The sequence below is a fragment of the Lepus europaeus genome, chromosome 13 (genome assembly GCF_033115175.1).
Source record: "Lepus europaeus isolate LE1 chromosome 13, mLepTim1.pri, whole genome shotgun sequence".
Taxonomy (NCBI): Eukaryota; Metazoa; Chordata; class Mammalia; order Lagomorpha; family Leporidae; genus Lepus; species Lepus europaeus.
In genome coordinates this window covers 59,811,375-59,823,529 of record NC_084839.1, presented here as the reverse complement: position 1 = coordinate 59,823,529, position 12,155 = coordinate 59,811,375, and the positions used below count along the sequence as shown (strand labels likewise).

At 44.2% G+C, this 12,155-nt stretch overlaps 1 protein-coding gene across 5 annotated transcripts in view; it reads left to right on the top strand.

Annotated features, from left to right (window-relative positions):
- The first annotated feature begins 2,293 nt into the window (after positions 1–2,293).
- Positions 2,294–12,155, top strand: part of VPS54 (VPS54 subunit of GARP complex) — a 132,213-nt gene continuing 122,351 nt past the window's right edge. For all 5 annotated transcript variants that reach the window (XR_009867804.1, XR_009867805.1, XM_062209526.1 and 2 more), the window contains exon 1: positions 2,294–2,396. The gene's annotated coding sequence lies outside the window, so the exon portion shown is untranslated. The remainder of the gene's footprint in view (positions 2,397–12,155) is intronic.

Here is a 12,155-nt window from a genome sequence, read left to right as displayed (position 1 = left end):
GTACCAAAAGGTATTTATTCCTCTTGTCTAACTGAAACCTTGTATCCTTCGAACAACATATGCCTGTCCCCAGCCTCTGTTCATCACCCTTTTTCGTTTTCTTTTTTTATTTCATTTTATCATTTAACCATTTATTTATTTGAGAGGCAGAGAACAGGGACAGAGCTCCCACCAGCTGGCTCATATGCTGGGAACTCAATGTGGGTTCCCAGGTGGGTGGCAGGAACCCAGCAACCTGAGTCACCACCAGCTGCTCCCCTGGGTCTGCATTAGTAGGAAACTGGAACCGGGAGTGGAACCAGGACAGGAACCCAGCACTGCCATACTAGACTCAGGCATCTTCACTTCTAGTTTAAATGCTTGCCCTCTGCTAACAACCATTCTGTTCTTTGCTTCTGTGTAAATTCATCTGCTTTTATAAGCGAACAGGGATTTATGAGGACTTACTACTTTATAGTTAAATTTACTTCATATTGGAAATTTATTTTCTTACCTTCCTTGTTACAAAACCGTAGAGAATTGAAGTTTGAAAAAATAAAATGTAAGCTGTCTCATTTTTTGTTTTTGCGTCCTTCCCTTCCTCCAGCTTTAGCATCTTTATTTCACAAAGAATGGCGTTTGAAGCTTTCAAAGTGATTTCTTAGAAGTGAAACTCGAGTCAACTTTGCTTTTCAGTTCCCAACTGTAACAGTTACATTTTCACTTTTGATTTGTTGAAAAGCAGCCTTATAAGTGCCTGAAACTTGCTATTAGGCAAATAAATAGTTTCAAAATTGAATGAAAATCTTCCTAGAATTAAGACATAAGTGAGCAAATGATTGAGGATTTTATATATATATATATATATGTATATATATGTATATGAACAAACACACACACATATATTAAGGCACTATCTTTCTTGTTGGTTTTATTAGTTTAAGATGTGCAAGTGCTCTGACACCAAGCTGAACTAGAATACTGGTAAGACTCTGAATTGGAGGGGATAAATGCACTAGCCCATATTGGAATGCCTGGGTTCCAGTCCTGGCTCTGTCCCTGATTCCAGCTTCTGCTAATGTGCATTCTTGGAGACAGCAGGTGATGGCGCAAATACTTTAGTACCTGCGGCCCCTGTGGGAGACCGGGGTGGAGTTACTGGCCTCAGGCTTTGGCCTGGCGCAGCCCAGGCTATCCAGGGCATGTGGAGGGTGAGGCAGCAACTGAGAGATCCCTGACTCTTTCAAAATAAATAATTTTTAAAAAGTATACACAAAGAATCAGGATTAAGAAGTATTAATAAGAAACACACACACGCTTCAAGCTTCTCAAACAGCAGGAATACCTGACTTCTGTACCAGGGAAGCATGCTAGGTGCCTGGCTGGCTGGCCGGCCTGGAATTTGGGAAAGAGTTGGAGGAGGACTGGGTGATGGAGCGGCCTCCACAGAGAGGCGATGCAATTTTTAGAGTCCACTGGGTTGTTGGAGGTGTGTGTGTGTGTGGGGGGGGAGGCTGGCCTTTAATCTTTGAAAAGGCAATTATTTGGGAAACTGAACAGCATTTACTTAAGGGGAGTGAAAGGAGACTTGGAATCTCGTGGTAGTTTCTGCATGAATAGATCCTGGGAGGTTTGGGAACATTTGGATTCGGCTGGCCTGGGGGTGGGCGCGGGCCACGCTCAGGGATCCCGTTCCAGTCTCGGGGAAAGCGGAAGGCGGCATCTGGGTGGTGGTGGGGGAGGGTCGTGGGGGGAAAAGTGTAGTTCGGCGTGAATTTGTCCTCGCGAGCAGGTCTAGCAGACGGGGCACAGGGGATCCGCGCAGAGGCCGGGCTCCTCAGGCGCCGGGCGCTTCCTCCGGCCCGGGCCGCGGCCCTCCCGCCCCGGCGGCGCCGCGCGGTGGATTGTGGGCTGGGGGCTGCAGCGGCCTCGCGGCCGCCTCCGGCGCTGTCTGCCCGGAGCCGAGCGGGCCGACCTGGGCCTGGCCGGCGGGGCAGAGGAGAGGCCGTGGAGCAGGGAGCAGAAGCGCTAGGGGCTGTGGTCGCAGCGCGCGGCGGCGGCGGCGGCTCCCCTGGAGGCCGGGAATGTGGGAGAGGCGGTGGCAGCAGCGGCGGAGGCGGCGCTGCGGACCCGGGGGAAACTGCTGGCTGACAGGACACCCGGGAGAGACGTGAGGGAGTCGCCGCTGCCTCCTCTCACCTCCGAGCGGAGCTGGGCTCGAGAGGGCGGCCCTGTGCTTCCCGGGCCGACCGGCCAGCGGGCGCAGGGCAGAAAGCCGGGCTCGGGCTCGGGCTCGGGCCCGGCCGGGCTCCGGGCGCCCGGCAGCCGCGGAGCAGCAGCCTCGGCGCGACGTGGAGGGCTGGAGGCGGCGGCGATGCACTAGGCCTCGCTCTGGGGCGGCTGCCCGGGACCCGCAGGTAGGTGTCGGGCTAGCGCGCTCTCTGCTCCCGGGCTTCGCGGCCCACCCTCAGCCTGACCTACTGCAGAGAGAGAGGGAGAGGGAGAGAGGGAGGCCGACCCCACCCCCTCTGTCTCCTCTCCGGCTCGAAGGGGACAGTTTCGGTCACGACTGAAGCTTCCATTCTCCTCTCCGCCACCTCTCCTTTTTCGCTCTCCTCTCAGGCTTGGGGCCGGCAGCTGTGCGCCCTGTCCCTCCCGGCGACCACAAACGCCGCTCTCGCCCCTGTCGCCCCTCTCTGGGCTCCGGGCTCTGGAACTTCCACCCCCTCCCATCTCCACTTTAGACGCTGCCCCCAAACTTTCCCTTTTTCAGCCGGGCCCTTAGTCCCGTTTGGGTCCTACTAGAATAATTTTAAAAATGCCTTTTTTTTTTTTTTCCTATCGAGGGAAGGCTAACCCAAAGAATAACTCGTTGTTTTGCAGTTTGGCAATTTAGCTCGTAATTATTTAATTTTCCTCCGTTCTGTGCCTCCCACCTCTGCATAGCTATAAAGGCAGACCACCTCTGCCCTCCCGTTGTTGACTTGGGAACTTTTGCTTCTTATTAGTAGCCACTTGCTCTGTCCATGTGCTGAGTTCAGGATGGTATTTTGGACTAAAGAGGTTGCAAGCATTGGTTTCTAAAAAAAAATTCCGTTTAACTAGTTTCAGGTTTTGGTTTTGGTTGAGGTGCTTACATTCGAAGAGTTGAATTGTTTGGAGTTTCTTTTCTAATTGGCTCTGTGTCTGATTTGTCAAACTCAAGGCAGCTTTAATAGTAAATGCTTACAACCAAGTGATACCATGATTAATTACTTGTAGTGTACTGAGAAATGTGTTACTCTGGTAGCATAAGCTGCTGATCTTGTTGAACATTCACTTTTGGAAGTCTGATGGGGAGCTCTAACTGGAAAAGTACCTTGCAAGTCTATAGGATTTCTAAGCAGCTATGATGAAACAGATGGAATGATGAGATTTGTTTATTTGTAACACACTTTGATTTCCTAGAAATGGGTATTGGTGTTCATCATTGCTCTTGAAATATTTGGGTAAAAATGATTAATAAGTGTAATTGATATGGTATGGTTTGGGGGATTAGATATTTGCAGTATTATTGATCTGAGTACCTTTAAATTATGTACTGATAACTTCTGAATTATTATACTATAAATATGAGACATTACAGTCTTAAGATCACTTTTTTAAAAGATTTATTTTTAGGTTATTTGAAAGGCAGAGTTAGAGAGGAAGAGGAAGAGAGAGGTAGCTTCCATCTGCTGGTTCACTCACCAAATGGCCACAATGGGCCGGGGCTGGACCAGGCCAAAGCCAGGAGCCTGGAGCTTCTGAGTTTCCCAAGTAGCCCAGAGCCCAAGCATTTGGGCCATCTTCTGCTGCATTCCCAGGTGTATTAGCAGCGAGTTGGATTGGAAGTAGAGATGTTGGCCTTGCAGGTGGAGGTTTAACCTGCTATACTACGCTACAACATCGGCCCCTAGAATCACTTTTATTTATTTAGTTTTAATTAATTTACTTGAGAGGTAGAGTTACAGACAGTGAGAGGGATAGGGAGAGACAGAGAGAAAGGTCTTCCATCCACTGGTTCACTCCCCAAATGGCCTCAAAAGCCGGAGCTGAGCTGATCTGGAGCCAGGAGCTTCTTCCTGGTCTCCCACAGGGGTGCAGGGGCCCAAGTGCTTGGGCTATCTTCTGTTGCTCTTTCAGGCCATAGCAGAGAGCTGGATTGGTAGAGGAGCAGCCAGGACTAGAACCAGTGCCCATACGCAGGCCAGGGCTTTAACCTACTGCACCACAGCGCCTGCCCTTAGGATTACTCTTAAATGAAAAATAATTTAATGGTTTTGTTTGGTAAAATTATGCAAAGTTTACTAGGAAAAAATGATTAAATTTCCATGTGTCTATGTTTTCTGGCAAAGTTAAAATTTATTTCTGGATAAGATAATAAAGTTTTTATGTCAGAGTTAAAACCAAATCTTATAAAACTCATGAAATGGCAAATTTTACAGACTTTGTTCTTAATCACATTTCTTTTCCTATCAACAAAAGTTGATTAAAATTCCTTTTTCCTGTTTTTAGCTTTCTAAACCAATTTTTATTTGAGAGGCAACGAGAGACAGAAGACACAAGCGCCCCATCTGCCAATTAAATTTTCCAAATACCTGCACATTGCAGATCCTGGGCTAGGCTGAAACTGGGAGCTGGGAACTCAATCCAGGTCACCTATGTGGGTGGCAGGGACCCAGCTTCTCCAGCTATGACCTGCTGTCTCTCAGGGTGTGGGTTAGCTGGAGGCTGGGATGGAGAGCTGGAATTCAAACCCATAGGTACAGATATGAGGTGTAGGTGTTCCAGCTGGTAGCCCAACCTGTAGGCCAAAAGCCTGTCTACCTCTTCTTAGCTTTTTCAGAAACAGCTTTTTTGAGATATGATTAACATACACATTTGAAGTATACAGTTAAATGATTTTTAGTTATGCAAAATTTAGTTAGGCAACCACTATGGTAATGTAGTTTTAAAAGATTCTCATCATCCCCAACCCCTGAAAGAAACACACTTGTTCCCATTAGCAATTACTCTCTATTCTTCCTAGCCTATATCCATTCCAGGTGGTCGCTAATTTGCCTTCTGTCTCAACATTTCAATATAAGTGGTATGGGCTCATAGTTTCTTGATAAGTTTTCTTTAAAAATCAATTTACATGTGTAAAATCTTTTATTTGGGTCAGGGAATAAATAACAGATCACCAGTATTGAAAGTGATTTTGTAACCCTTCTTTGTTTATAATCAGCATAAATAGAAAGTTTGGAGAAAGGAAAAAGTTATCATGAATGGCTTCAGTGACTTTAAGAAGTATTTTGGTCATTTGGGGATGAGTAGGTAAAAGTTGGAGGAATGTCTTTGCCATTGAGCATCACAGCATCAGGGTTGGAAAAGGCCATAAAGGTCATCAACTTTCGTCTTGCCTTCCTCACAAATAGTTGGCAGGAACCACATGAAGAAAGTTGAATAGTAGAAGCCTGAATCTCTAGGATGCCTGGCTTAAAAACTACAGTATGATCTTGTAAAGCAAGAAATGGGGTTGGAAGTTATAAGTGTTTGGGACATGAAGCAGGTGTTGTGGCATAGCAAGAGACACCCAGATCCCATAACACAGAACCTGGGATCGAGTCCTGCCCCAGCTTCCTCCTAATGTACCTGGGAGGCAGCAGCTGATATCTAAGTACTTGAGTCCTTGCCACTTAAGTGGGAGACCCAGGTGTAGTTCCTGACCCCTAACTTTAGCTTGACTGAACCCTAGGTATTGTGAGCATTTGGTGAAGAATTAGTGGGTGGAAGATCTCACTCTCTCTCTTGTCTTTTTCCCTTTTTCTCTACTACTCTGCCTTTCAAGTAAATAAATAAATAGCTTTTTTAAAAAAAAAACAGATGGACTTAAAAAAAATTGTTTTGGACACCTGCAGCATCCCATATCAGAGTGACAAGATAAGATAGGAATCAGCTTCCTGTAGTGCATACGTGGCTCAAGTATTTAGGTTACTACCACCTACATGGATGACCTGGATTGAGTTCCAGTTTCCTGGCTTCAGCTTGTCCCAGCTCCGGCTGTTGGTTGCCATTTGTGGGGAATGAACAAACTGGCTTGGAGATGTATGTCTGTTCCTGTCTGTCTCTGCCTTTCAAATAAATGAAAATAAATAAAAATTCAAAAAAATTGTTTAGATTTTCATATGTATGCATATGTATGTATGTACCTGTGCATTTGACATTTTGTTAGCAAAATTGGGATAGAACTGGACATTCCCCCAACTTTGGGTAAAGCAGATGAACAGTATATCCACATAGATGATATCTGTGTAAGAAAATCCTCTAAAAAGGCTTTTACCTAAAGATGTATAGCAAATTTATCATTTAGGTATCTTCTAGTACTATTTTTTTTAAAAAGATTTTTGTATTTATTTGAAAGTCAGAGTTACAGAGAGGCAGAGGCAGAGATAGAGGTCTTCCATCCACTGGTTCCCTCTCCAGATGGCTACAGCAATGGCCGGAGCAGGGCCAATCTGAAGCCAGGAGCTTCTTCTGGGTCTCCCACGTGGATGCAGGGGCCCAAGGACCTGGACCATCTTCCACTGCTTTCCCAGGCCATAGCAGAGAGCTGGATTGCAAGTGGAGCAGCTGGGACTCCCAACTGGTGCCCATATGGGATGCCGGCACTGCAGGCAGTGACTTTACCCATTATGCCACAGCACTGGCCCTCTTCTTGTACTATAAACATCTTATTTTTAAAAATCAATTTTCTTTTTAAAGATTTAGTTATTTACTTGAAAGAGTTACACACAGAAGAAGAGACAGCAAGAGAGTCTTCCATCCTCTGGTTCACTCCCCAGTTGGCCGCAATGGCTGGAGCTGCGCTGATCTGAAGCCAGGAGCTTCCTCCGGGTCTCCCATGCGGGTGCAGGGGCCTAAGGGCTTGGGCTATCTTCTACTGCTTTCCCAGGCCATAACAGAGAGCTGGATCGGAAGTGGAGCAGTTGGGTCTCGAACCGGCGCCTATATGGGATGCCAGCACTGCAGGCAGCGGCTTTACCCACTAAAATCCAAATTTTTAACTTTTAAAAAATATTAACAGAGCTAGTTGTTGGCTTTGTTTTTCAAAGATTCAGAGTCCTAACATCTGAAACAGTGACTCTTTAAGAGCAGTTTTATGCTCCAAGGGACATTTGGTGGTATCTGGAGACATCTTTGTCACAACTGAAGGGAGAGTGCTATTAGCATCTAGTCAGGGATGTGCTAAGTATCCTATTTCACACAAGACACTCTCCTGTCCCCTCTAACAAAAATTATCTGACTTCAAAATGTCAATAGTGGTTTTCTAAACCTGGGGTTTGCATGATTCTGGTAAGGGCCTGAGCAAGTATTCTTGACTGCCACCATGTGGAGAAAACATTTTCTTTTAGAGAATTTTATTATTATTATTTTTTATTTGAGAGGTAGAGTTACAGAGGGAAGGAGGGAGGGAGGGAGGGAGAGTAAGAGAGAGAGAGGTCTTTCATCTGCTGGTTCACTCCCCAAATGGCCGCAAAAGCTGGAGCTGAGTAGATCCAAAGCCAGGAGCTTTTTCCGGGTTTCCCATGTGGGTGCAGCGCACCAAGTACTTAGGCCATCTTCTAGTGCTTTCCCAGGCCATAAGCAGAGAGCTGGATTGGAATAGGAGCAGCTGGGATATATACTGGCGCCACAAGTGGAGGCTTAGCCTAGTACACCACACTGCCAGCTGGCCCGAAAAAAATATTTTTTATGCAAAGGCTCAGTTAGGTTTTTCTGTATTTCTAGTTGTCCAGATTTGAACTGTAGTATATATTTTTTAAAGATTTTAATGGGGCTGGTGCTGTGGCATAGCAGGTAAAGCCACCTCCTGCAGTGCTGGAATCCTATAAGAAAAACCTCTCTCTCTCTCTGCCTCTCCTTCTCTCTCTGTGTAACTCCAGCTTCAAATAAATAAATAAATCTTAAAAGATTTTATTTATTTGACAAAGTTACAGACAGTGAGAGGGAGAGACAGAGAGAAAGATCTTCCACCCACTGGTTCACTCCCCAAATGGCTGCAATGACCTGAGTTGATCCGATCCGAAGCTAGGAGCTTCCTCTGGGTCTCCCACACAGGTGCAGGGGCCCGAGGACTTGGGCCATCTTCTACTGCTTTCTCAGGCCATAGCAAAGAGCTGTATCGGAAGAGGAGCAATCGGGACTAGAACCGGTGCCCATATGGGATGCTGGCACCACAGGCCAGGGCTTTAACCCGCTGTACCACAGTGTTGGCTCCGAACTGTGGTATTTAAAGTTGATTAATTGGGGCTGGCGCTGTGGCATGGTGGACATCCCACATGGGCACCAGTTCAAGTCCCAGTTGCTCCACTTCCAATCCAGCTCTGCTATGGCCTGGGAAAGCAGTAGAAGTTGGCCCAAGCCCTTGGACCCCTGCATCTGCATGGGAGACCCAGGAGAAGCTCCTGGTTTCAGATCTGCCCAGCTCCAGCTGTTGTGGCCATTTGGGGAGTGAACCAGCAGATGGAAGACCTCTCTCTCTCTCTCTCTGCCCCTGCATCTCTGAACTCTGCCTTTCAAATAATAAATAAATAAATATTTAAAAAATAGTTAATTAATATACATGAAATGAACTGGGAAAGAGTGTACTCTCTTATTTTTTTAACTGGTCAACTTTCCTTCACAATCATATGAAAGTAATGGTGAAGTAAGTAAAGCTCCAACTATTAAGATTTTTCTGGATTAGCATGAATAATTAGATATAGATTAGATTAGATATAATTAGCATAGAATAATTAGATACAATATTCAGAATAAATTATGTGGTGATATTAGATTTTTTTTTTTAAATACAATGATCCTAAATGGAATTTTAGAAAATAGGATAAGTTTTCATGGAAAACAATGTTATAGGTTTGGAGGATTTTATATTTTTAACAGTTGACTTTTTGACTAATAATGAATTAAGAGAGTGGGTGTTTGTGTATGAATATTATGATAAAAATATGGCAAATTTTATTATGTTTTTTTAATAGAGTAAATAGGTCATAGGATTTAGAGCCTTGATTCACTTTGAGTTGATTTTTGTGTAAGGTGTAAGGTAGAGATCTTGTTTCATAGTTCGGCATCTACAGATCCAATTTTCCCATCACCATTTGTTGAAGAGACTGTCCTTTTTTCCAGGGATTGATTTCAGCTTGTTTGTCAAAGATTAGTTGGTTGTAGATGTTTGGATTAGTTTTTCAGGTTTCTATTCTATTCCATTGGTCTATATGTCTCTACCAGGCTGTTTTGATTATAACTGTCCTGTAATATGTCTTGAAGTCTTCTGATGCCTCTGGCTTTGTTTTTGTTGTTTAAGATTGCTTTAGCTATTTGGGGTCTCATGTGTTTCCATTCAAATTTTGGCATTTTTTTTTTTTTTTTTAGATCTGAGAAGAATGTCATTGATATTTTGGTTGGAATTGCACTGAATCTGTAAATTGCTTTTGGTCATATGGACATTTTGATGATATTAATTTTTCCAATCCATAAATATGGAAGATTTTTCCTTTTTTTGTGTCTTCTATTTCTTTAATGTTTTATAATTTTCATCATATTTATTTGGAAGAGTTGCACAGGGTGTGTGTGGGGGTGGGGGGGCAGGGGAGAGAGAAAATCAGGTTCACTTCCTAGATGACCACAATGGCTGGGACTGGGCAGGCTGAAACCAGAAGCCAGGAGCTTCCGCTGGGTCTCCGATGGGGGTGGCAGGAGCCCAGACTTGGGCCATCTTCTGCTGCTTTTCCCAGGCCATTATTAAGGAGCTGGACTGGAAGTAAAACAGCTGGGACAGACTAGCACCCATATGGGATATAATCAACGCAGGTGACAGCTTTACCTGCTACACCACAACTCCAGTGCCCTTTCATTGACTTTTGAGGCATTGGAGTCAGGTTAGATGAAGACTGAATATAAGCCACTGAATTTAGAAATCAGGTCGTTTTTAACTTTTTCCAGAGCTGAGTGAATGGTGAAGATAAAAGATTGCTAATGAAATGGACCAAAGAGAGAATAGAAGTTTGCCGGTGAAGGGAAGGCAGGAAGTAGCTTGAGGAGGCAGGGATGAGAGAAAGTAACTTAATTTGGTACTTGAACTTTTTTTTTTTTTTTGATGGGTTGGGGAACACATTGAGGACAGGAGAGAAAATAATTAATAGAACAAGGTCTCAGATGAAGTGTGAAGAGTTTAGATCAAGAAGATTAGGGGATTAACTCTGGAGCAAAGAGTGGACACCTATACTGTACCTCAGAAAGGAGTTGTATATAGGTGAGAATTATGTACCTTTGAATATGGAGGGAAAAGCCATATCTGAGAATTTTTTTTTTTATTTGCTTGTTTCAGAGGTAGAGAATGTCCAGCCAGTGGGCTGTATAAGGCCCACGAAATAATTTGGTCTGACCCTGTGAAGGCAACCACAGGCAGTACTCGAAATTCAATGGGTCTGTAGCAGGCAAATTTTTAAGTTGGTGGTTTTATATGGCCTGTGAATGATGTTATAAATATCCAGATGGCTATTGGCACCCACTTATTTATTTATTTATTTTTAAGGATTTATTTATTTGAAAGTCAGAGTTACACAGAGAAAGGAGAAGCAGAGAGAGAGAGAGAGGTCTTCCATCCGCTGGTTCACTCCCCAATTGGCCGCAATGGCCGGAGCTGCACCGATCTGGAGCCAGGAGCTTCTTCAGGTCTTCCACGCGGGTGCAGTGGTCCAAGGACTTGCGCCATCTTCCACTGCTTTCTCAGGCCATAGCAGAGAGCTGGATTGGAAGTGGAGCAGCTGGGACTCCCAACCAGTGCCCGTATGGGATGCCAGCACTTCAGGCCAGGGCGTTAACCCGCTGCGCCACAGCACTGGCCCCTTTGTATTTACTTGAAAGAGTTACACAGAGAGGAGAGGCAGAGAGAGAGAGAGAGGTAGGGGAAGGGGGGAGTCTTCCATCCGATGGTTGACTCCCCAATTGGCTGCAATGGCCAGAGCTGCGCCGATCTGAAGCCAGGAGCCTGGAGCATCTTCCAGGTCTCCCATGTGGGTTGGAAGTGGAGCAGCCGGATCTTGAACCAGCGCTCATGATGGGATGCTGGCGCTTCAGGCCAGGACATTAGCCAACCGTGCCACAGCACCGGCCCTAGAAGCAGTGTCGTTTTAAGCACAGGGTTAATGGAAGAGGCTGGAGAGAGTGATGAAAATGTTAAATATACTATGTGGAATGGACAAGAAAGATGATATGAAAGAATTGCTGAGCAACTTCAGGGTCTTATATGGAATTGAACCTCATAAATTTGTAATCGGCCTGCTTTATAGTTTTCTCTGGCATAATTCTGCAGCCAGCAATAAAGACAGATTGTATTGAAGATGAATGAGGGAGGAGAGAATTGAAGATGTAGACTGTTGAGGTAGTTGACCACAGGATTCAGGTTAAGTAGAAGAGCCAATAGAGCAGAACTGGGCCAACTAGGACCCTAACAATGGGTGGTGATATAGGGCTAATGCCAAACAGTGGTTAAATAAAATATGACTATATTGTTGATTTGGGGCTAAAGTAATAATGAACCATAGAGTTATTTGCTTGTTCTTTAAATTAACATTTAGTAGTTAATTTTCATTTGAACCATTTACTGAACTAATGAAGATGAGTTTCTAGCTATTTTGCTTTATTTTTCTTAAGATGAAAATTCCTTGAAAGTATCATTTTTATTCTTAATATTTATTGAGTTGTTTAGATTATTTAAAAACTATGCACTTTAGAGACTTAGATATAAAATCAATTTTATTAACAAAGGTAGATTAAGTTACACCATATTATTATTTTTTAAGATATTGATTTTGTTTTTTTTGTTAGATTTTTTCCTTTTTTAACTTTTATTTAATAAATATAAATTTCCAAAGTACAACTTTTGGATTATAGTGGCTCCCCCCCCCCCCAAACCACCCTCCCACCCGCAACCACCCCATAAGATATTGATTTTCTCACTGTTCTGCTGCCTAGTCCAAGATCAAGGTGCCAGAAGGTCTGGTATCTTTTTTTGTTTGTTTGTTTTAAAGGTTTATTTATTTATTTGAAAGTCAGAGTTACACAGAGAGAAGGAGATGCAGAGAGAGAGAGGAAGGTCTTTCATTCATTCGTTC